This window comes from Anomalospiza imberbis, chromosome 1, assembly GCF_031753505.1.
Source record: "Anomalospiza imberbis isolate Cuckoo-Finch-1a 21T00152 chromosome 1, ASM3175350v1, whole genome shotgun sequence".
NCBI lineage: Eukaryota > Metazoa > Chordata > Aves > Passeriformes > Viduidae > Anomalospiza > Anomalospiza imberbis.
The window spans coordinates 119,839,589-119,860,471 of record NC_089681.1 but is presented as its reverse complement, the minus strand read 5'-3'; the positions used below and the strand labels follow the sequence as shown (position 1 = coordinate 119,860,471).

General features: G+C 39.9%; 1 protein-coding gene across 5 annotated transcripts in view; it reads left to right on the top strand.

Moving 5' to 3' along the window:
• Positions 1 to 229: 229 nt before the first annotated feature.
• PALS2 (protein associated with LIN7 2, MAGUK p55 family member) overlaps positions 230 to 20,883 on the top strand; it is a 54,831-nt gene continuing 34,177 nt past the window's right edge. The window contains exons 1-2 of one of the 5 annotated variants that reach the window (XM_068208681.1): positions 270 to 369; positions 18,639 to 18,687. The gene's annotated coding sequence lies outside the window, so the exon portion shown is untranslated. Of the gene's footprint in view, positions 370 to 18,638; positions 18,688 to 18,785; positions 18,805 to 20,883 lie in introns of those variants that run through there. The other 4 variants (XM_068208695.1, XM_068208671.1, XM_068208688.1 and 1 more) reach the window with 4 other exon arrangements.

The following is a 20,883-nucleotide window of genomic DNA, read 5'->3' as shown; positions in this document are numbered from 1 at the left end:
CACTCACTCACACTCACTCACTCACTCTCACTCACAGTCGCACTCACGGAGGGGGGGGGGGGGAGGGGGGTGAGGCAAAGGCGCGCGCGCTCCCTCCGGGCGGGTGCGGGGGAGGCGCTCGCGCGCCACTGCCGCGGAGGCCGCGCGCGCGCGCTCGCCGGGGGTGGGCGGGGCCGAGGAGCGGCGGCGGGAGCGCGTGCCACAGCCACGCCGGCGGCGCGCGCCGAGGCGGGCGCAGAGCGGCAGCGGCGGCACCTCCGGCTCGCGCCGTCTCTCCGGCAGCCCCGCGCGCCCGGGATCGTCCATGGGGCCGAGCGGCGCCCGCTGAGGGAGGAGGGGACGGGGAGCAGCGGGAGTCGGTGCCGGCCGGTGAGTTCCCGTACCGGCAGGGAGGTCGCGTGCGCGGAGGGGGGAGGGAGGAGGGAGGGTTCGCCCGCCCGGCTACTCGCTTCTCCTGTCCCTCCCAGCCGGCGGGGATATGGTTGTTGGAGGCGGGGTCCCGCAGCCATCCCGGCCGAGCCCCTCGACCCGGCGGTGGGAGCGGAGGCGCCGCGTGTGCGTGTGGCGGGAAGAGCCGTCCGCAGGTAGCGGGGCCGGGCGGGCCTGCAGGGGAGGGAACATGGCAGCGCCGGAGTCCGGGAAGAGGGATTTTTGCCCCTAGAGCGGGGATTAACCCTCCTCCTCCCGCCTCCGGATGCGTCCCCGGGAGACTCGCGCTTCATCTGCCGCTCCGGATTATCCACCCGCCCACCCCCTTTCCCGGTATTTTCTCTCCTCCTGGAGATTATCAGGTTTCCAGCCCCTCCCTCTCCGGGATCCTCCACTTCCCCCCTCCGAGGGGATTATCTTCCCCCTTCTCTGCCGGATTATCCCCCCCAGTTCGCTGACCCTCCCTCCGCGTTTATGCTCCTCCGCAGCCTCGCCTCTCGGGGATTATCTCCTCTCCCTCTGGGGTGATTCTTCCTCTCCTGATCTCTGCCCCGGCCTTTCCCTGCCTATTTTCTACCTGAGGAAGTCAGCCCTCCCCTTCCGTCTGCCTCTGACTGGGGAAAGGGGCGAAAATGTGGTTGTGATAAGGTGGGCAGGAGTTTCCAGCAGTGCTGTCATCTCCTCGGTCGCTGTACGAGTACTACAGGCAAGTGGATGTAGCTGTAGGAGAGGAGGCAGCAGGGATGGATGTGCGGAGCTTGGACCAGAGTTCAGCCTGTGGCGTTGTGCTCCCTATGCAGGAAAATATCTGCACCCTTCCTGCAATGTTACATCTGGTGGAGATGAAGGAGAGCCGACCTGGATCAGCGCTTTAAAAAAACGTGCATGGGTGCTGGGTGGTAGAGGCTGCACGGAAAAAAAGCCAGCAGCCACTGAGTTTCTTTGAGGAAGGTGCAATGTACAGTAGTAGCATTATAGGTGGGAAGGTGCTTGGATGACATTGCTGCTGTCCGGGGGTCAAAGCTGGCTTGGATAGCTTCTGTCTTGGCTTGAAAGGCAGCTGTCTTAGGCTGTTGCTTGGTGTTGAGGAGGAAGCAGACTGGTATCTTTTGCTGAAGCTCTGATGCTAATGTGGTTCATTACTGTCAACTTGCTGGCTGAGGAAGAATGCGTGTTCCTAAAACAGGGGGAGAAGGTTTATCCCATGTATTTGACTCCTGTGTAGGTTCGACTAGTTTCCTCTCCTAACACCTGCTCTCCCTGCACATGGGTTTGCTGGAGGAGAGTTGCAGATCTTCTGGCCATCTTGCGGCATAAGGCCCAAGATTATATCCATTGAACTTCTCCCACTTGGCTTTGAGAGAAGGAGAGGCTGTGAGAAATTGTACGGAGACTGGCACCTATAAATAGATGTCGGACTAGAGGAGGCTTTGAAATCTTAGCATGCTGCTTCTGAGCAGATAGTGTCTGTTAAACTGGTTGGGTTGACACTAGCATCATAATGTTTCCTTTTATTTCTGCTGAGGTGGTTGACTTTTAACACTTTGACCGGACCATACAACATCTGCCAAAAAATTCTTCCTCAAAAGGACATAGAGAAAATTCTCATTTAAATAAAGTGCTGACAATTGGAGTCTAGTTTGAGCTCATTTAAATGGGATTTTTAAATGACCAGCCTTAAGAGAAATCTTTAGTTTCCTCTTCCCTCCCTTGAAATGCTTGGAATTGATGATCTTGTGTCCTTAATTTGTTCTCAAAGTATTGCACTAGGTAGGTTACCTGAGATCTATGTTGCTGTGAAAAATCTGCAGTACTGAGGTACAGTATCACAACACTGGTAGCACTGCTAGGCATTTATTTTGTTGTTTAGGTTTTGGAGTTTTTTGTTTATTAATTTCTTAAAATGGAATCTTTGACATCTAACCAAAAGGGTGTCTATTCAGCTTCCTTGAATTCAGGGTGCTTGCATTTGTTTTAGATCTTATGGATCACTGCTCTTTCAGCTTGTCTTGTTGAGAACTAATTAATATGGAAATTATTGACAAATGTACTGTACTAGCTCAGTGGAATAGTATCTGTTCTGCTGCTCTATTAGTGGGCCAACTGCATACTCTTGAGTCTCTAAAATGATTGAAAAGCTGTTGCAACATATGTGCAATTGGACCTTTTTTGAACTACCTCTTTCTTGTGCCCTTTTTTTCTTTAAAAAATAGGGAAAGCTATTAAATCCTGATGGTTTCTTTTTTATTTTTTTTTAATAAAAGAAAAATAAGAAAGGAAGTAATGAAAATGTGCCTGAGTAATACAAAAGAGTCTTAAGAAACGCTAATAGGCTGAATATCTGCAAGAACCCTGACTTTCAGGACATTTCTTATTTAGAGTATAAAATTTTAATCTGATCTTTATTTTCCTTTTTTTTTTGTACAAAAAGGAAAAGGAAAGGAAAGGTTTTGTAAACCTCAGGGAGGCAGAAAGGAACAGAAATCTTGGCAGTATGACTTACTAGTTTTGGCATTTTTAGTTGATATATAACCATAGTAAAAGTAGGAAAACGAGTATTCGATCAAATAATTTGACTTTATTTTAAGTTGTTCAGGATGTGATCAGAGCATTATCCTCAAACACTGGGTATCTTCAGTCAGCATCAAGATCCAGCTTGCTGTTAAGTCCATGTGTTTGGTATTTTTGTGTGCAGAAACAGAGGTCAGTGATCTGCAGAAAACTTGGTAGTACCAAAATGACAAGCAAAAGACTCTTTAGTATGAGTCTGTACATTGACTCAGTCTCTGAATTCTTGTGTTATTCTAAATGTGTTTGTTTGTAGAAATTGTAGTGTGAATGCCATTTTCTATAAGTTCAGTGTCCTGCTTTAAACCCATACGTTTTGTTGAGTAATTTAAAGTTCTCATTGGGTGTGACTGTCCCAGACTTGTGAATGCCCTTTGATCCTCTGTGCAGGACACTGAGCAGTGAATCTTTTATTATGCTGAAGAAGTGGGAGGAATTTCTTTCTGCTCAAGAGACAGGTATGCACTTGGGATTGTGATAGTCTCCATGCAGATGTGGAAGGAATAATATTCTCAAGATCTGAAAGGATGAAAAGCTCACACATGTTAAAATAAAACGCTCTGTCGTGTTCTGTGCTTAAACTAAAAATGGATAAAACCTGGAAGGGTTGGCCTTGCACATGTGGTAAAAACCTGAATTTTTAGAAGCATCCTGCAACTGGAGGTGTACAGACACTATTGGACTTATTTGTGTGGAAGTACGACATAGAATATGATGGCAGGGTTAGGAGCAAGTCTGTCAGAGGGAAAAGTGGTTTTACGGTCCCCCACAAAAGAAGCTCATAGGGGGTGCTGGAGAAGAGTGAGTTCAGTTGGGTGTGACATGTGAGAGACAGGCTGAAATACAGATGTGCTGGTCACTGTTAGAGGGCTCGTATGACTCCATGGGCATTATAAGCACCTGCAGTTGGATCTCAGGTTATACTACAACAATACTGTAGTGCAACAAAGCATGGTGATGGTAATGTGCTATCCTGTGGCTTAGAATTGCTTTTTTTCAGAATAAAGCACACCTGAATTACATAGTAGTTATGGCTGATGTCACTCTTACAAGAATAAAAGAGACCAAAAAAAAAGATAGAAAGAAAGGTTAGGACAGGGGTTCTTCCATATGTAAACATTTACATTCCTATTTTGGGTTAATTAGAGTCTTTGAAGTTACAGTAATTACACAACCTTTGTTAAATAGTAACAATAAGAATTGAAAAATGGGATGTTGTCTACTCTCATCATCATGTTTTAATTATTTTCAAGGTCTGTGGCTTAAAAGAAAAAGGCGTTTCATACAGTTTCATATTAGCAGCTATTCCATGAGTTTTACACATCAGTTATTTAAAGAACTCATTCTAGTTGTCCAGGTCTCATGAAACCATGGTGGAAATCAGAAAGATACTGAAATCAGATGACATTTCAGATTTACTAGCAACAAATGTTATTTAATAAATTACCTATACATGTTTTTTAAAAGTATTGGCTAGTTTTACATTCTGACAAGGAACTGTTAGAGAGTAGGGACTCAGTGAAATCCATGCTTACTGCAGAGAATGACAGTGGTTTCTATAAACTTGTTTTTGGGAGAGAGGGACACAAAACATGATGACACATGACACAAACAAATTTTTTGTATCTTACACAAAAACATTGCTCCTCTTGCAGCTTCTGCTTACACAAATCCCAAAGGATCAAATTGCTGTTTCAATTAAATTCACTTTTCCAGTAGGTGGAGACAGTTGTTGATTTGAAATAAGCTTAAGCCATTACATTTTGATTGCAAACATTTTATCAAGATACTATTAAAATAATGAAAACTAGGATGTAAGAAAAAGTTTAAATTTTTATTTTAAGCCTCTTACTTGAAGGAGCTGAGGCATTCAAATATTGCTTCTGTAGTAAGAGTGTCTACTCAAATAGTTTGGGTTTAATTTTCTAATTATCTCCACCCACTGGTCAAATATGCATTAATGAAAAGTTTAAATGATACCTTAAAACACAGGATGGAGGAAAGTAGATTGAGGGTAAATAGACTGAGGGTAAAAAGATTGGATAAAGTTTTTTCTTAAGACTAGTAACACAAGGTAGGGGAGCCCTCAAGTAAATCAGCAGGACAATAAAAGAAAGATGTATCAGCCATTCTGACTGTGTTATTCCATTCCATGATAAATTTTTTTAAACATATTTTATTCCATAATCATTCATTAATTGTTCAGAGATCTGACTGCAGGGATCATGTCAGAGGTTTTGCATGTAAAACATGTCAACAACTTTTTATGTGATGTTGATTTATTTTGTAACAAGTCAGTGGGCCGATTGGTAAGTCAGCCTTTACATATCTTATTGAAATTCCATCCCATTCCTTTCCTGATCCTCTGTTGAGTTTACATCTTTTTGGCAAGATGAATCTGCTTATGCAATAGAAGTTCTTAAACTGGGAAGACACTATATTCTAGCAAATGAAGTGAGAGAAAAGTTAATTTCTCCTTTCCAAGCTATTCTTGCTTACTGTGAGTTGTTGTGCTGTAGCAAAGGACAGGGTTGCTGCACAGAAATTGCTTGAACATTATTAATTTTGCTGTAGTCATACTGCTGCTTACAGCTTCTCACGCATTCTTCAGATCATTAGAAGGAGCTGTAATTAATAACTGAAAGTTCAGTTTACGCATTCTTTGGTAAAGAACATGCAGGCAGGGAGAAGTTGGTAAGTGAAACTTAATGTTCATGGAGTGTGCGACAGTAGGGCATTCAGTCATCTGAATTCAAATCAGGCAGACAGTCTCTCTTCTCAGATCTACTGGCACGGCTCTGCTGCTTACGCTGCGTTTGGTATGGAACAGCAAAATGGGATGAGCAGTGCTTGATTCGGTCACTTCTGACCTGTGAAGCTCCTTTTTACCGATTTAATCTTTGTAGTATTTTAACAACTTCCAGGAGTTTGTTGCAGTTGGTATTTGTCTTACATGATCTTCCCTGAGGACAAACTCTGAGTGTACATTCCTGTGTGTGGTATTTAAAGCGGTGTTCAACTGACGCTTATTTATCCAAGCGAAACACTTGGTTTCGGTTCTGTGAATTTTGTTTTATTCTTTCACAGCTTTATGTGGGGCAGCTCACTGGCTGCATGGGTAGAATTCAACCTTGGTGTAAGCCTGTTGTGTGAGAGGAGTTGTCCATCATTAGGTCTGCAGTAATCTCACAGGTGTCTTGTCGCAAGAGGGATCAAATGGACACACTGCCTTTAAGTCATTGTGCTTTGGGAAGCAAGATAAACTGGTAACTTGTGTTGCTGGGTTTTAATCAGCACTTCTGTAACATTACCTGGTCACAGAGCAGTAATGACTGTGCCTGAATTGCTCCAACTGATGGTTGAGAGCCCTCACATCTGTTTCATGTTCTTGTTGCTGGAAGGGAGAAACGTTTGGGCAGTTTTGAGGACGGGCTACGAATACACAAAGAGAAGGGAGTACGGGAGCACCAAAGAGTTGAATTGTCTCTTGAGTTTGATACATAACTTGAGAGGAAAAAAAATCCATCCATCCGTCTTTGTGTCTGCCACACAAACACCACTGGCTCCCAACAAGTAAGTCTTAGGGATCCAGTCATTTTTAGAAATCGTGCTATTGGAATGGGAGGTTAACTGGGTGTGTACACTGGTGAGAACCTAAGAGGCTTTGGCTGTTGTTAAAAAGGGGCAGAAAAGGATTTAGTATTTAATGTTTTCCAAGTTCGAGTGCGGATCCCGAACGCGCCGGGTCGGCTCGGAAAGGTGGCTCAAGCGCGCTCTCCAGTGGCCACTCCGGGGCAGTGGCGCTGGGATGGGCTCGGGGCCACCGCACCGGCTGAGTGACTGAAGCCAGCTCCTGTCGTGCGGATGGCTGCTTGCTTGGCTGAATACACTGATAAATAAACTGGTGCTTCTTAACAAATTAGTGGCTAAATTCGTTTAAAAAAAAAAATTTCTGTTGCCAAAAAATGATTCAGTTAGGAATCTTGCTCTTGTAGTTGGGTCAAAAAAGGACCGTCCCATCCAGCAGTCTGTTAGTTGGGGAGATTGGTGCAGTCGCTGCTGGGACTTTTTGTGCTGTCACCTGGAAGCAGGCAGGTTTACTGCTGAATGGAATTTATTAGCTATGAATTGAAGCGTGCACATTTAACTGTGTCAAATCTTGGCAAATAGCTCTGCAAACAGCACAGAATAACTAAACAGCAGCGGAAAGAAATGTGTAGTTCTTAACAAGTTTAGCACACAGTTCTTGGTCTTAAATCGGATTCCATGCTGTTCAGGAACATGCTGTTGGGGGCCTTCAGAAGGAAGAACTTCATTGGTACCAATGAATAGGAAATGGAAAAGAGTAGAGTGGATTGTTTAGCAGGTGGACCTTCAGTGGAAGGTCTCAAGGTGCATTGTTGTAATTTGAAATTTCTGAGATAACTGCTTCATAGATGATTTCAAGTTTCTGGTGTTGTTTTACTTTATCTCTCTTTAACTGTTCAAACCATGAACTTCTGGCTACTGGTAGAGTTCTTTTAGACAAGACCTAAGTTAGGGTTAGGCCTTGTTTGACTACACACCTTGTTTCTCCAAAAAACACAAGTGTTTTATATGACAGTGTGACTGTCAGAATGTACTGTTAGGTCTTGCTATTAACTGGAATTGTTAAACTGAGACACTTGAAGTAAGTTTGAGCCCATAAGAATGTAGTGTTCGGTTGGGTTTTTCAAAATAATTTTATTTGTAAGGTACTAGCAAAAAAAACTACACAGAGGATCATTCAGCGAAACCATTAAGAATCCTTTCTTTAGAATTGTAAGAATTAGTCTAATTACAAATTTGGCAAAAAATGCATGTGTAATAAGTTTAAGAACAGTCTGCTACTTACCTTAGAATGTATGGGCCCTATATGGAAAAGTGCAACTGTATATCTGAATCACACCAGATGTCATATATGAACAGTTGTACCAGTTAATCTGTTTACCTCTTCTGATGAACCCATTACACAGAATGTGTACTTTTGTGCACAAAGCTCCTTTCTCACTATGGATGTTACTATAAAGCTTTTACACATTTCAAATAATAATAAAAAAATAAAATCCCTTGGGCTTCCCTACCCCAGGCATAAATGATTTTACTTTACAAATATAATTACTGTACTTCCAGGAGGTAATCTCTCTGGACAGCCATAGACTAGTTTGAATTAGATTACTCTGTTTTTTCCTCCAGGGTGAGTTAATACATTGAGTTTTATTTTTCTGTAATTACTTCAAAATTTAGATCACTTTTAATGATTATTATTCTTCCTTGTAACTAGACTGGGAAAGTAAAGAATGTTTGCATTTGAGGGAATGACATTAACTTTTTTCACCCATAACTTTATTTTCTTCAGGTAGGTAACTCTTCTGCTCCTCAACTTCATACAGCTCATGCTGTATTCAATTAGTCTCAGGTGTAGCGTTTCTTAATTTGGAAATACTGGAAATATTTACTTAATAAGCAGAGAGTAAGCACACTAAATCTTTCAACTGTGACATTTAACCAAGTCTAGCTAGAACAATGTTTTTGTTAAATCTGTATTTCCAGAGTTCTGGGTTTGAAATCTTTCCAATAGTTTGGCAGTAAGTTTCATGAATAAAGCAAGTTACTACTTTTACCTCTGTTACAAAATCTTTGGACAGAAAGCCAGTCAGTGTAAAATAAATAGAGGAGCAGAGTTAGGGAAGATAGGAAAATGTTTTTCCAATTTTTTTCATGAAATTCAGCAGGAAGGGCAAATCTTTGGATAGATGATTGTGAACCATGATTGGATGCAAATGCATTTATATAAATGACGTGTTTGTATTTGGATTTTATTTACTTTAGGAAGCAGCAATGTACTTAAGCAGTAGATGAGAGAAGACTACAGAGATAAATTTGCAAATTAACCTTCTAATAATACAGTGCTGTTTTGAAATATAAGGAAATCTTTAGTGTTTTGAGGGCTCAGAATATGACTTCTGTTTGTGTTGAATACGGGACTAGCCAGGATATCTGTCAGAGACAGTCATTTTAGTTCTGTAGTTGACATCTGGTATCAAAGTACAGGAGTATTATGTACTAAAGCAAAATACAATGTTAAAGGGTAAAACTTGTTAATTGTGTTGTCAATGAAGTCCTACAGCCTAGCTAAGTAACATGTAAATCCATTGCAAACCTGAAAGTACTTGGGTCCCATTGAATACAGTAGGTTTTCAAATAATAAGTACTGTCACTGGGTCAGACTGAAGTTCCAAGCTCCTTTTTCTAACATGCAGTGCAGCATCTGAAACCATGCAGAATCTGTCAGGAGCTCCTATTAATGTTACCTCTGAGCAGATTTTCAAGAAGACAGAAGACATGGATGTCTCTTGATGAGAAGAAGCTGGGGCCAGAAGAATTAGTGTCTGGATGCCTTAAATTCAGCTTCCAGTTAGGCATAAAGAAGCATAATATGGTCCCCAAGTGCCTAGACATCATTATCCAAAAAGCAATGAAGAATTCATTGTGCTAATGCGCAACAGCAGCAGATTCCAAAATTTAATGTGTTGTTCACGACTAAAATAACATCTTATGTAATTGCCCTGGGCCTGCAAATTAGCAGCTTCCAAAAAGATCTTACAGCTTTGCAGAGGGGATTGAAAACTAAGACAGCAGAATGACTGATAATGCTAAAGGCGTAAGACTTGAAGGTCTCCAGGAAGTCCATCCCTGAGTAGTGAACAGATTACGCATTTGCCACTCTTTTTCTTTCTCTGCTCTTCTGCAAATCATTAGGGAGCCAGTATAAATGCAAGAGGATGTCCTGAAATACCAGGCACATGCTAGCAGCTGTGGGTGTGGCTACCTGTAAGAAAAAGATTCCTACTCTCTAATATTACACTGAAGAAAGACCCTGCATCAGGAACTTTCTCTTGTTTGATGTGATCTTCCTCTATGTTAGCATATTACCCATTTGAACTGGACAGGGTTGGTACCAGTAATGGATTGGAAGTCGCAGTCTGTCTTTTAAAAATATGTATATTTTATTTTGTTTGTATGCATGCATGCAACTGCATACATATATGGAAACCTACAGAAAAAGAAGGAATTTTTAATAACATGTATTTTATATATATATGTGTGTTAAGATATATGTGGGTGTATATATATGCATGCATATGTATCTTAAAAAAAAGAACACTTGTCTGTAAACAGAAAGCCCAACATCCATAAACTGTCTAGGAAAGCATAAAAACAAAGTAAGCATACATGATGTTTTCTCCAGGTAATCTCCCAGAATCTGGCTAACATTTAACCTGAAGATTTTTTAAATTAAATTAGGTTGTGGATTGTTTATGTAATTCGTGTTGGGTGCTTTTACCACTCAAGACGCTTCAATTTCAAAACTGGTCTCAGCTTCTTAATGGACTAGTATTCATACATAAATTGCTAGTGTGCACTGGAGATCTGTTTGATTAAACATGAGAAACTCTTATTCTTGGATTGGATTACTGTTTAGTTTCTTTAAATAATTGACAATGGGTTTTCGCTGAAGTGCTTGATAACTGAGATGTGGTATGTGCAGCATTGTAGCCTTCTGTGAAGATTGAACCAGTACTAGTTCTTGTTTTGGTAACAGAGCTGGTGGCAAGTTTGCAGCAGATTAATGATTACCCATCTTTTAGTTTAGGAAGCATGTCAGACTGACCAGGATACCCATAGGTTGGTCTTTGGTGGGCCATTGCTCCATTCTGCCTAATGATGTGTCCAGGTGAAACAACAGAAATAGATGTTTAGCCTCCAAACACTGGAGCTTGTAAGCCTGTTTACATATTTTCCTGCTCTCTGGAAATCTGACTGCTGCCATGTGACATATTACTTCACAGGCATCTTGTATAAGGTGGACCTAGCCTTGGCAAATAACTTGGTGTGACTTTAAAGATTTTCTGCCTTTAGTGGGGGTTTTAATAAACACAGAAAGATAAAGTGTGTTGGGATTAAAGGAAGAACATTCTAATAGTTTGAATTTTGGGTTGTTTGGTCACTGAGTCCTTTGAACTTACATGTGTGTGCTGATGAAAGGTGGTCGTCTGAAGCTAAAGGGAAGACTTCTCAATTAGCAATAGAAATGGTCTTTCAAGTTAGTCTGACAGTATGCTATCCTGTGCCTGGAAGCATGTTCAACCGATCTGTGGAAATGCATAGATAATAAGGAAACATCACTGTCTCAATTGCTGTGATTAAAAAACATCCTTCCTAACTTCCTCCTTCACATTGTCCTGTATCGATATGCAGAATTGGGAACCAGGTGAAGCAGCTGGCTCATCTTTTCCTCACTCACTTCAGTCATTCTACAGGTAGCTAGCAGTTTTTTAGATTTGGTATCACTTGGAAAACACTTCCAGTTTTACAGCAATAAGCAATGGCTTTAAAGCTTCTAGGTTCAGTCCTGTGATGTAAGGCAGAGGAATGGAGTCAGTTGTTCTAGATCATCCTGTGTTAGCAGTGAACTGGAGATGTGTTTTCAAGTGAAATCATCTTGATACAAGATCTTAGAATCCAAGCAGTGATTTCCATACAGACTAAAGGCTTAGTGTTATAGAAATAGTTTCTATGACCTGCTGGAAATGTGGTATCAAGGATTCAGAGAGATGTAAAGAGCTCTCTCCCCTTTACCTTTCAGTCTGTCATCTTCTCACTCACTGGTAAAAAATCACAGTTCTCACGTTCGATCCTTTCGTCGGTTAAAGAGTCAATAACGAAGCAATGTCCCAATACAGTTCTCTAGAAAGCTTTTAAAAATACTTTTTCAAGGTGACTTTCTTATTATCTTTTAATAGGAAGTGTAATCATTGACAAACTCCTAGTTTGGCCTGACTGGAACATGGAAGCTCTCAGGTTTGACAGAAATTGGGAAGTGTATAAAAATAAGAACAGTTCCATTACCAAGAACTTGAGTTAGGCTTTTATAGGTGCTCTTTCTTCTTTGGAGAAGAGATTTTGATAGTGGTAGGCAAAACAAATAATTATGTGAGAGATTTTTTATTTAGTTAAGTAATAATGCAATAGAAATGGAAAAGATATGACACAACATATGTGGAGTTCAGAAAAAATGGACTGACCTTTCTTATCCCAAGTTGCACCAGGGGGGCAGATCTTCCTCTAATTATTGGTACATCTTGCTCACAGAAGTGACAAAGGTTTATCTAACTTCTACTCTCAAAACCAGCTATAACTTGATTGTCTTGATACCTTGAAATTGAGGCTTGACCAGACTTGTGTTTTCTCTTGCTGAAGAAATAGATCCTTTGGAAAATAAATTGAGAAGTGCAGCATGAATATGCTTCTTGTATAGAAATAGGAGGGAAAAAGTAAAATTTACCAGCTGTACATTGAATATTGTCTTTCCAAGTGATGCCCAAAAATACTCTTGTGCATCTGAAGATGTTGAATGCATCATAAATCTCAGCTAATATTATCTAGAATTGCTCTACTTAGTTATCTGTGACCAAAATTAGAATGCTGCTAAAGCTTCTGTTATGTAGTTTTTAGAGTTCAATGGCAGCTTCTGAGTGAATTAAAAGGATGAAGAAAGGCAAAAGAAGTGAAGAATAATAAGAAGACTCTTGAGATCTTGGCCATCCTATTTTAAATTGGAATTTAAACATGTTAGAAAGATCTCTGAATCTCTGTAGCACAGGTTGCTTTTATTCAAGCTACTCATTCTTTTCTTGCAGCTAAGCTGCCATTTTGATTTTAGTATCTATTCTGATTTTTGACCATTTGGGTGTACTTAGGAAACAGAAGGAGTATTTTTGTATGAACAGAAATAGGTAGTGAATAGAAAGATAGTGGAAAAATCTTGAGTCTGTATGAACCTAATGGATTAATCAAGAGTTATACTGTGTGGCATTTTACAGTTGTACTTAAGAAAATATATGCAAATACCTCTTGTCAGCCTGTTTTGAGGGGATCTGAACATATAAACCTCTGAATGAATCTTTCATTCAAGTAGGTCACTTCCTTTTTATTCTTTTTTTTGGACATAATTCCCAAACCAACTTTAACTGATGCCTTAACTTGGAATTCACAGGGGCTGGTTACCTGCTTTCAGCTAAACTTACACTTAAATCCTTTTCGGTAATATTTTTGCAAATTCTACTTCTCTGGAATATTGTCTAACAAACTTTTTTAAAGGCAGCAGGCTGAAAGAGGGGCACAGTGAGGGACTCAGCATTGGGAACCTCCCTCTCTTTCACGTCAGTGAAGAAGCATCGTGTCATCTTCCAGGCAGAAGTGCCAGTCTGTGTACATGAAGACAGGTGGAGCAGGTGACAGTTCCATTTAAACACTATCCCTTCCAACATGGTGTAAGCACCATGTGGTAGTGCTAGACTGTGTACAAAAATGACACATGAGGTGTGGTTTCCTGGGCCATTAGCTGGAATATATAAGACATTTCACTTTTTTTTTTGTTTTTTCTACTGAGCTACTCCTTTTGCTGTATCTAGTTTTTCTAAGTTCATTTTAATGTGTTGCCTACTTCCCAGCCATTTTTTCCCTTTTATTAAATACATTTTCAAATAATTCACTACTAAATAGGTATTCAGGACTGTGAGCTCTCAAACAGAGTTTTACTTGTATGTCTGTATTGAAGAGATGGCCAACTTCTCTCTGTATGGTAGGGTATTTGGCTAAGTGATTTGAACTCTGATGTTGGGATATGTGTACAGGCCTGTGTTCTGATGACTGCAAAAAACCCGTGAGAGATAATCTGACACTAAGATGATCTTGAATTTGTGCATCTTGGTGGTGATTAAACTCATTGAATTATATTTTCTACCCCTCCTGAAATATAATCCAACAAAAGTCTTTAGAGGATTAAAGTCAGCAAGTTTTTATAGAGGATTATTTTTTCATGGTGTTGGAAGTGCTGTGTCTGTGAATATGTTTGGGATGCTGTTGTGTTATGCTGTATGTGTCTTGTATGGAATCTCGAAAGTCATTGGATAACTGTGTATTATATGGCTTTGCTCTGCTGTTAGCACAGTATATTCAAGTAAAAGTGTTTGGTGAAGCAAGAATGATTGGGATGCAGTTGCAGTGATATTTCCATGCTTCAAATTTACGGTGGAGTCTTGCAGCTCTGCTGCATGAAGCAGATTTGTGCTGTGCTATAAACTTCTCATTTCATCAGTCTTTGCATTATTTTTCTGCGTCTGTCATACAGAAAAATCTGTATCCACCTGTTCTTGGAAAGCCCTCGAACTGAAGAGCAAGACTGGTAGAACTACTATACTGATATTTTCATTTTATTAAGTCTTGAACTTAAGATAGTCTTCCTGATAATTTAAAATGAGAGATCTGATGTGTGCTCATAAAGCACTGTGTAAGTGTTCCTTTCTCACAAAAAGATACCTATTCAGGTTCAGGGTATCTCTGGAACAAGAACTGCCTGCAGAGTGATGGACTGTATTTATAGAATTAGGAAAACTAATGAGCAGTGTAAGTCTTCAGAAAAAATCCTTTAGGGGAAGAGTTCTGCAGTATTCTGCTGGTATTTAGCATGGATGAGAATCTTTTTCTGTTCATGTTTAAGTTTCTGGATGGCACATGAGATCAGGAAATTGCAGGTCGTCTTGGTGTCCTCTGTTTCAACTTGTTTGACATGCTAACAATTCATTTATTAAGCACAGGAAGATCACAGTTTTGAGCACATGTGAAATTTATGTAACTGTATAGTGAATTTCAAGTACTTAGAGTGTGTATCAAAAAATTATCATGAGACTATTTAATTCTCTACCCTTTCAGCCATAATTTAATCCTATGTTGAGCCAACGTAATGCATGTCTGATTGAATCTTTATCCTTCATAGCTCTTGATGTCCATTGTTCTGGACAGAGGTATGGTAATTAATTTGTGAAAAGGTTTTTTCAATACAGAGACTTGGCTTCTTTTTTGAACTACTGGCAGGAGCTCATTCAAAACAGTCTCTCTGGTATTAAAAAACAAGTGTTGATTCCTTCTGTGTGAAAGCTGGCTTGTCTCGGTCTGAAAACTTAGGCTGCAAAGTGATGTGGTATTTAAATCCTGACACTGTCTTTGGAAAAACAGAATCTCTGCCAGATTTTCTGCAGCTGAGAAAGCTTCTTTCATGTTTCAAATTCTTTAGTCATTGAACGCAAATTCCTTCTTACAGGATCAAATGGGATTGCTATAACTATGGCAAGTTACTGTAGAAGAATATTTGGTGCCATCAGTAAGCTTGATTTATGGAAAGGATATTAATGAAGATAGAAAGGTCCCTTGTAGATTTCTCAGGGCTCTGATGGTCAGGGTGAGCCAGAGATCGTAAAGAGTCTTTGCTTCCCTAGCCTGCCGCAGCCAAAGAAGGAGCCTTGAATGTGTCCGATTGCGTTTTCAAGGTTGTTTATTTCTTCTTATCTATGACATTCTTTCTCTGACCTGCCGAGCTCTGCCTAGCAAGGAAGCCATGGCCATCTGCCTCCAAGCCTCGGGCACCTCCCACCTTATATACTCAAAACTACGTGTGCTATGTTTACAATTTATTACTAATTCCTATCACCTATGTTAGACTGTGAATCTCTACCTTAAACCAATAGAAAAGTGTCACCATCACACCAAGACGTGGAGGACAAGATGAAGGAGAAGAAGGCTAGGACACGCCCAAATTCCTCCATCTTGTACCCCCTTGAACCCCATTTTAAAAATCCCAAAATTCTACTTTTCCACCCTGTTTTAGTTCAAATATCACACTACTAAAACCCTTGTGGCTTGTAATTCCTCATCCAGAGTTGGCACGTTTTCCACGGGCCACAGCTGTTTTTGACTTCTTGCCAAGGTCTCCGAGACCCCTGCCAGGGTCTTGAGACAACCAGGGCAGCCAGAGGGATGTCCTGGACTCCAACAGTCCCTTTCCAAGCAATATAGTGTTAGTACTGCTGAGGTTTGTTACAAACAGTATTCCAACTGAAGATTTGATGTTTCTAAAGGATCTCTCAATGTGCAAACTAATGCCAGTAAGTTGGATCAGCAATCCAGTAAGTGTTTACCAGGCTGCCGGGCTGGTGCCGTTTTTAGTATGCCACTGGATCTGTCCAGGGACAGGTGATTGGGAGTCTACCTGCATGTGGTTTACTTTATTAGATCTGTTTCTTCAAGCTGTTTTCCTTTCCTGACTGGACCAAAAAGCAAGCTGAAGTCCAGCATGTATCCTTGCAGTCCAGCAGTCTCCACAACTTTGCACACATGTGTAGCTGACTCATAGGATGCATGTAGCTGAGGAATCAGGATCTGTTGACTTAGGGAAGTGCAAGCCTGGGCTGCTTAAAAGTATCAGCTGCTCTTTGAATAGAGACAGGTAACCAGGTTCTGTCCTGAGTCTAGGACTTTTCTTCTACCACATGACAAGTGGAATGTGTGCAGGTCTTCTGGGGGCTGTGTTAATAGACAGGGTTTCTGAGAAGTTGAAACAGAATCCAAATTCCATTTGGGTGTTGGGCATGTCTTTAAGAAAAGTGTAATGAAAAGTGAAAGAAATAGAGATGGATGATTATTCAAAAAAATGAGTAAACAGGTGGATTTCCTTTCTACAAATAGTAATTTATACTTCTGAAAATGCATTCCCTAGACTATGTTGTTTCAGACCTTTCAAAATCCTGAGGAAGAATGGGCCATTTCACTTAAGTGTCAAGTTTGTAGGAGACAATGACTACTCCATCTGTTTCTTAGTACCTTGTGTAATGTATAACCTGTCTGCTGAGATAGGACTTGTTTTTTTTTTTTTTTTTTAATGACATTCATAAGTACTAGCAACAATGTGGTTTTGACCTTGTAACACCCAGAAAGTTATGTAAAAAGACATCTTAGCCCTTTCAAGTTTTCTTGGGAACTTGAAGGTAATTTCATGTTAAATTATTCCACAATATTAAAACTAGTTGTGTCCAAAGAACCAATTTATCTGTAGGAGGTTACATTGCTCTCTTTTTATATTGTTCTCAGCCCCAGTACTCTTCAGGGAAAGAGGAATTCAGTGGGGAGTAAGATAAGCAGAAACAACTGTGGATGGGACCGACTGCTCTGAGAACTCACTTGGTGTGATGAGACAGTCCTCTCAACTGCCACGCTGAAGGTGGGTGGCAAAGCAATTACTTTTTTCCAGGTCAGGACCTGGGACTTCATAAAACCTTTTTGGGGAAAAGCTGTAACATGGAATTATTATTTATATATTGCGGTGAAATTCCAGGAATGGGGACAGAGACTCATGATCCCTAACCTACCATTTCTGATTGTACATGGGAGGACTTCAATAGGCCATTTTGGGAATCCGCTCCTTTTCTGTGGATGGCATTAGAAGTGGTTCTGGCTGCTGCTACCCAGGTGACTAGGCCTTAAAATTTGCTCAGGTCTGAGAGGTTCTATAGTCAAAACCCAACAAGGGTTGTACTAGTACTTGTTTGTACTAGTACCTTCCTGTCTTCTCCCAACCCCTTTCTCTAAGACCCCTAAGAAGTGTGGGAAACAACAGAACAAAGGACTTGAGTGAAAACTAAGATAATGTGGCTTTTATTGTTTCAGCATAAAGAGATTTGAAGAGAGTATATCAGGCTGTGTATGAACTGCTTTTAAGAAACGGCAATTGCAGTTTGAAGTCGAGGAAGACATGATCTTACAACTTTTTTTTTTTCCTCCTCAGTAGGCTTTCTCATGGCTCAGATGCAGTCAAAAAGCCAAGTTCCATCATGGTCTTATTTTTACAAGAGAAGCCATTATAAAAGAGATGATGTCATATAGTAAAAGTTGTCATTTCAAATCTTTCAGATTTACAGCAATTTGCCTGTCTCAGAAAATGATGAAAAGCCTTGACAGATATTATTCTTCACTGAGTTTTGCAGTGGTGTGAACTGTTCAAGAAGAAAAGCTCAGCTGTCTTTGCGTTTGCCAGTGCTTCTTTTGAAAAAAAAGAAAAAGACAACCAACCAATCCCTTCCCCCACCAAAAACAAACAAACAAACAAAAAAACCCAAACCAAACCATTTGAACTGAAAAATGTGCAAAATTTAGTTAAAAGCTCTCTGGTTTTGCTTCAGTTGGAGTGGTGGGCTACGTGACTGAAAATTCAAAAGTTTTTAGCAAAACTTAATGAAACCCAACTTGGTATTCTGAGGAAATGGAGTAGAAAATTTCAAACGTGTCAGTTGGCATCACATACAGTTTTGAAGATATCCTTTGCTGTTTGACTGCCTGTGCCCACCTTATACAACACAGAACACTGTCATTCAAGGTTTACAGCAGTAACTTGAAAATTGACTTTAAAGTGAAGGTGGCAAACATTCAAAGAGAGCATTCGAAGTGGCAGTTTCCTTAAAAACATGTCGTTCTTAATCCAAGCTGCTCCAAGACCACTGGAAATAAATTTTTCTTGATGTTATTGTGCCTAGATATTCTTAAATTGAAATTAGGTTTCGCACTTTTCGTTAAACATTTACAATCATGAATAAATCCTGATAGCATAACGTGGGGAAGTAGTCCAGGAGGTAAAACATATGACTAAGGGCAGTGTGACTTACTCCATAAAGTTTTTCAGTTCCCTTCAAAATACCAGTGTCAAGCTGATCTTTTTATTCCTTTTCCAGGGTTCTTGAACATAGCCTTCAAAGGACTAAAGGAACAGAATTGTTGAGGGTAATGAATAGCCAATTGTGTAAATCTTGACTGCATTGAATTGAAAGAAAGGTTTAGAATGGAGTCTCTTCACTAGGGGAGTGACAGAGATGTATTTTGAGCATTCCTGAAGGTCAAGTAAGCCTTTAACATGCCATGTTTTGCCATTTCTTTATTAAAACACTGAAGATTTATGTGGTATTTTTCACTATTTAGAAAGATAAGCTGTGTTATTTGGCAAACAAATTTGAAAAAGCCATTTTCTATCCACTACATCACTACTAACATTCCAGCTGTGTTTTGGAAATTTTCTTTGTGGGTAGAGCTTTAGCTGTGTCCTTAAAATAAGCAAGAACTGTGTCATATGACAAAGGTAGTGAAGTAAACTTTTTTTTGTTTTTCTGTTGCAAGTCACCCTGAACTAGAACATCATTAATTTAGTGAATTGCTTTTACTGCTTCCTAATAAGTTTGTTTGGGCAGAAATGGTGGTGTGTGCATGAGAGAGATTAGTTTAGTGGAAGTGGAAGCATTAGAGTTTAGGGATGAACCTCAAGTGAAAGTTTTGGAAAATGTTCTAGGTGATCATGTAAAATTGAAAACTGAGGTCCTGGGACAGAGATAATTTCATTTAAATGTTATAAATTTTGCAGATTGACTCCTGTTTGCAGATTCACTCCTGCCCTAAATTTTTTGTCTTCAGGCTGGAATGTGATGCAGTAGAAAATTGAGTGAAATTAAGTGAACACTTCCCTATGGAAGCATTTCTTGGTGGGTCTTTTCCTTTTGATAGAAAAATGGGCTAAATATAATAATAGTGTAATTAAATATCTTTTTCCTTTTTTATTAAAAAATGTGTTGACATAGTCTAAATATTTTCTAAAGTGCTTTAACTTATTTTGTGCTCCAAAAAGCTGTCTCGCATTTCCGTTTTCTGCATAGAATTTTATTGAGCAATTTTCAAATGCTTGTGTAGCATCCATAGTGGAACCTCAAAAATATTTTTACACCTGCAGTGGTACAGCTCTAATTTAAATACTCCAGTGTATTAGTTTGGATTGGAAGGGATAATTCAATAAATACTTCACAGTAGCAGAGGCCTGAAACAGTGCATGCATGAAATGTTAGCATATGGGTATGACTGGTAAAAGGGCAGTGGTGTAGTTTTTTAAGTGGCTGCATCATAATGGAGAATCAGATTTTGAAAGTGCTGAGTTTGGATGCTTTCATTTAAAAAAGCATTCTGCTGTTGTTGTAAAATAACTCTGAGAACGTATTATGACACAGTGTTATTTTGCTTGATATCAAAACTCTTCATTATAAAATTTGCATTTGTTAGAATTCCTCAGTGTCTCCTATGCTTGAAGCTGTAAAAGGAAGTAGTGTTAAAAGCAGCAGTAGTATCTGAATGATACGTGGTTTCTGGAACATTTCCTTTTGTAAGCATTTTCACTAAAGCAAAAGTGGACCAAAAACAAAGTGCCAAAAACTAATTTGAAACCTAGAGTAACAGCAGTGGGACAAAATATATAGGTAGTATTTTCACTGAAGAAAGAGGACATTTTGTTCAGTTTCAGTTTTTAATTTTGGAAGAGAGTGGTGTTTAAAGTGTGCCTTTGTACTGTTCTGTGACAGACCAGTAGATTGAGCTGACAGTATGACGTGACATTAAGAAGGTCAAAATAGATCTCATTATCTCTCCCTATCACTAGAGAGGGAAGTATTAATGGTGTCGTGCAAGGCACTCACGAGACTCTCGTCCGATATATTTTCCACACTTCTGACTGTCTATATTGAAAAAAGGTGCAGACTGGAAGAGGTACAGGGCAGTTATGGCAGGCTTGCTTCTTTCCCAGTCGATATAGGAGAGGGGAAGCCTTCTGAAGGGCAGAAAATTGCCCTCTCTATATTACAGTAATGAAAACTGAGACATTGTTTTCTACATGTAAAAAAAAAAAAATGGATAAAGAACAGGGAGCAGAAAGAATTGTTTAATCTAGACTTTCTATTAACCAAGAGTAAGAAAATGCCCAGATATCTGAAGTGTGGACTGTTTTTAAGTATATCCTCCTGATACTCTGTTGAGTGATCAGGTGCCTTCAGATACAAGGATGCAGACACCCCTGGGATGCAAACTGCAGTGAAACCAACATCATCTCTGGTAATAAGATTCATCACAGATCTCTGGAGGTGCAGTTTTGTTACTTTGCTACACAGT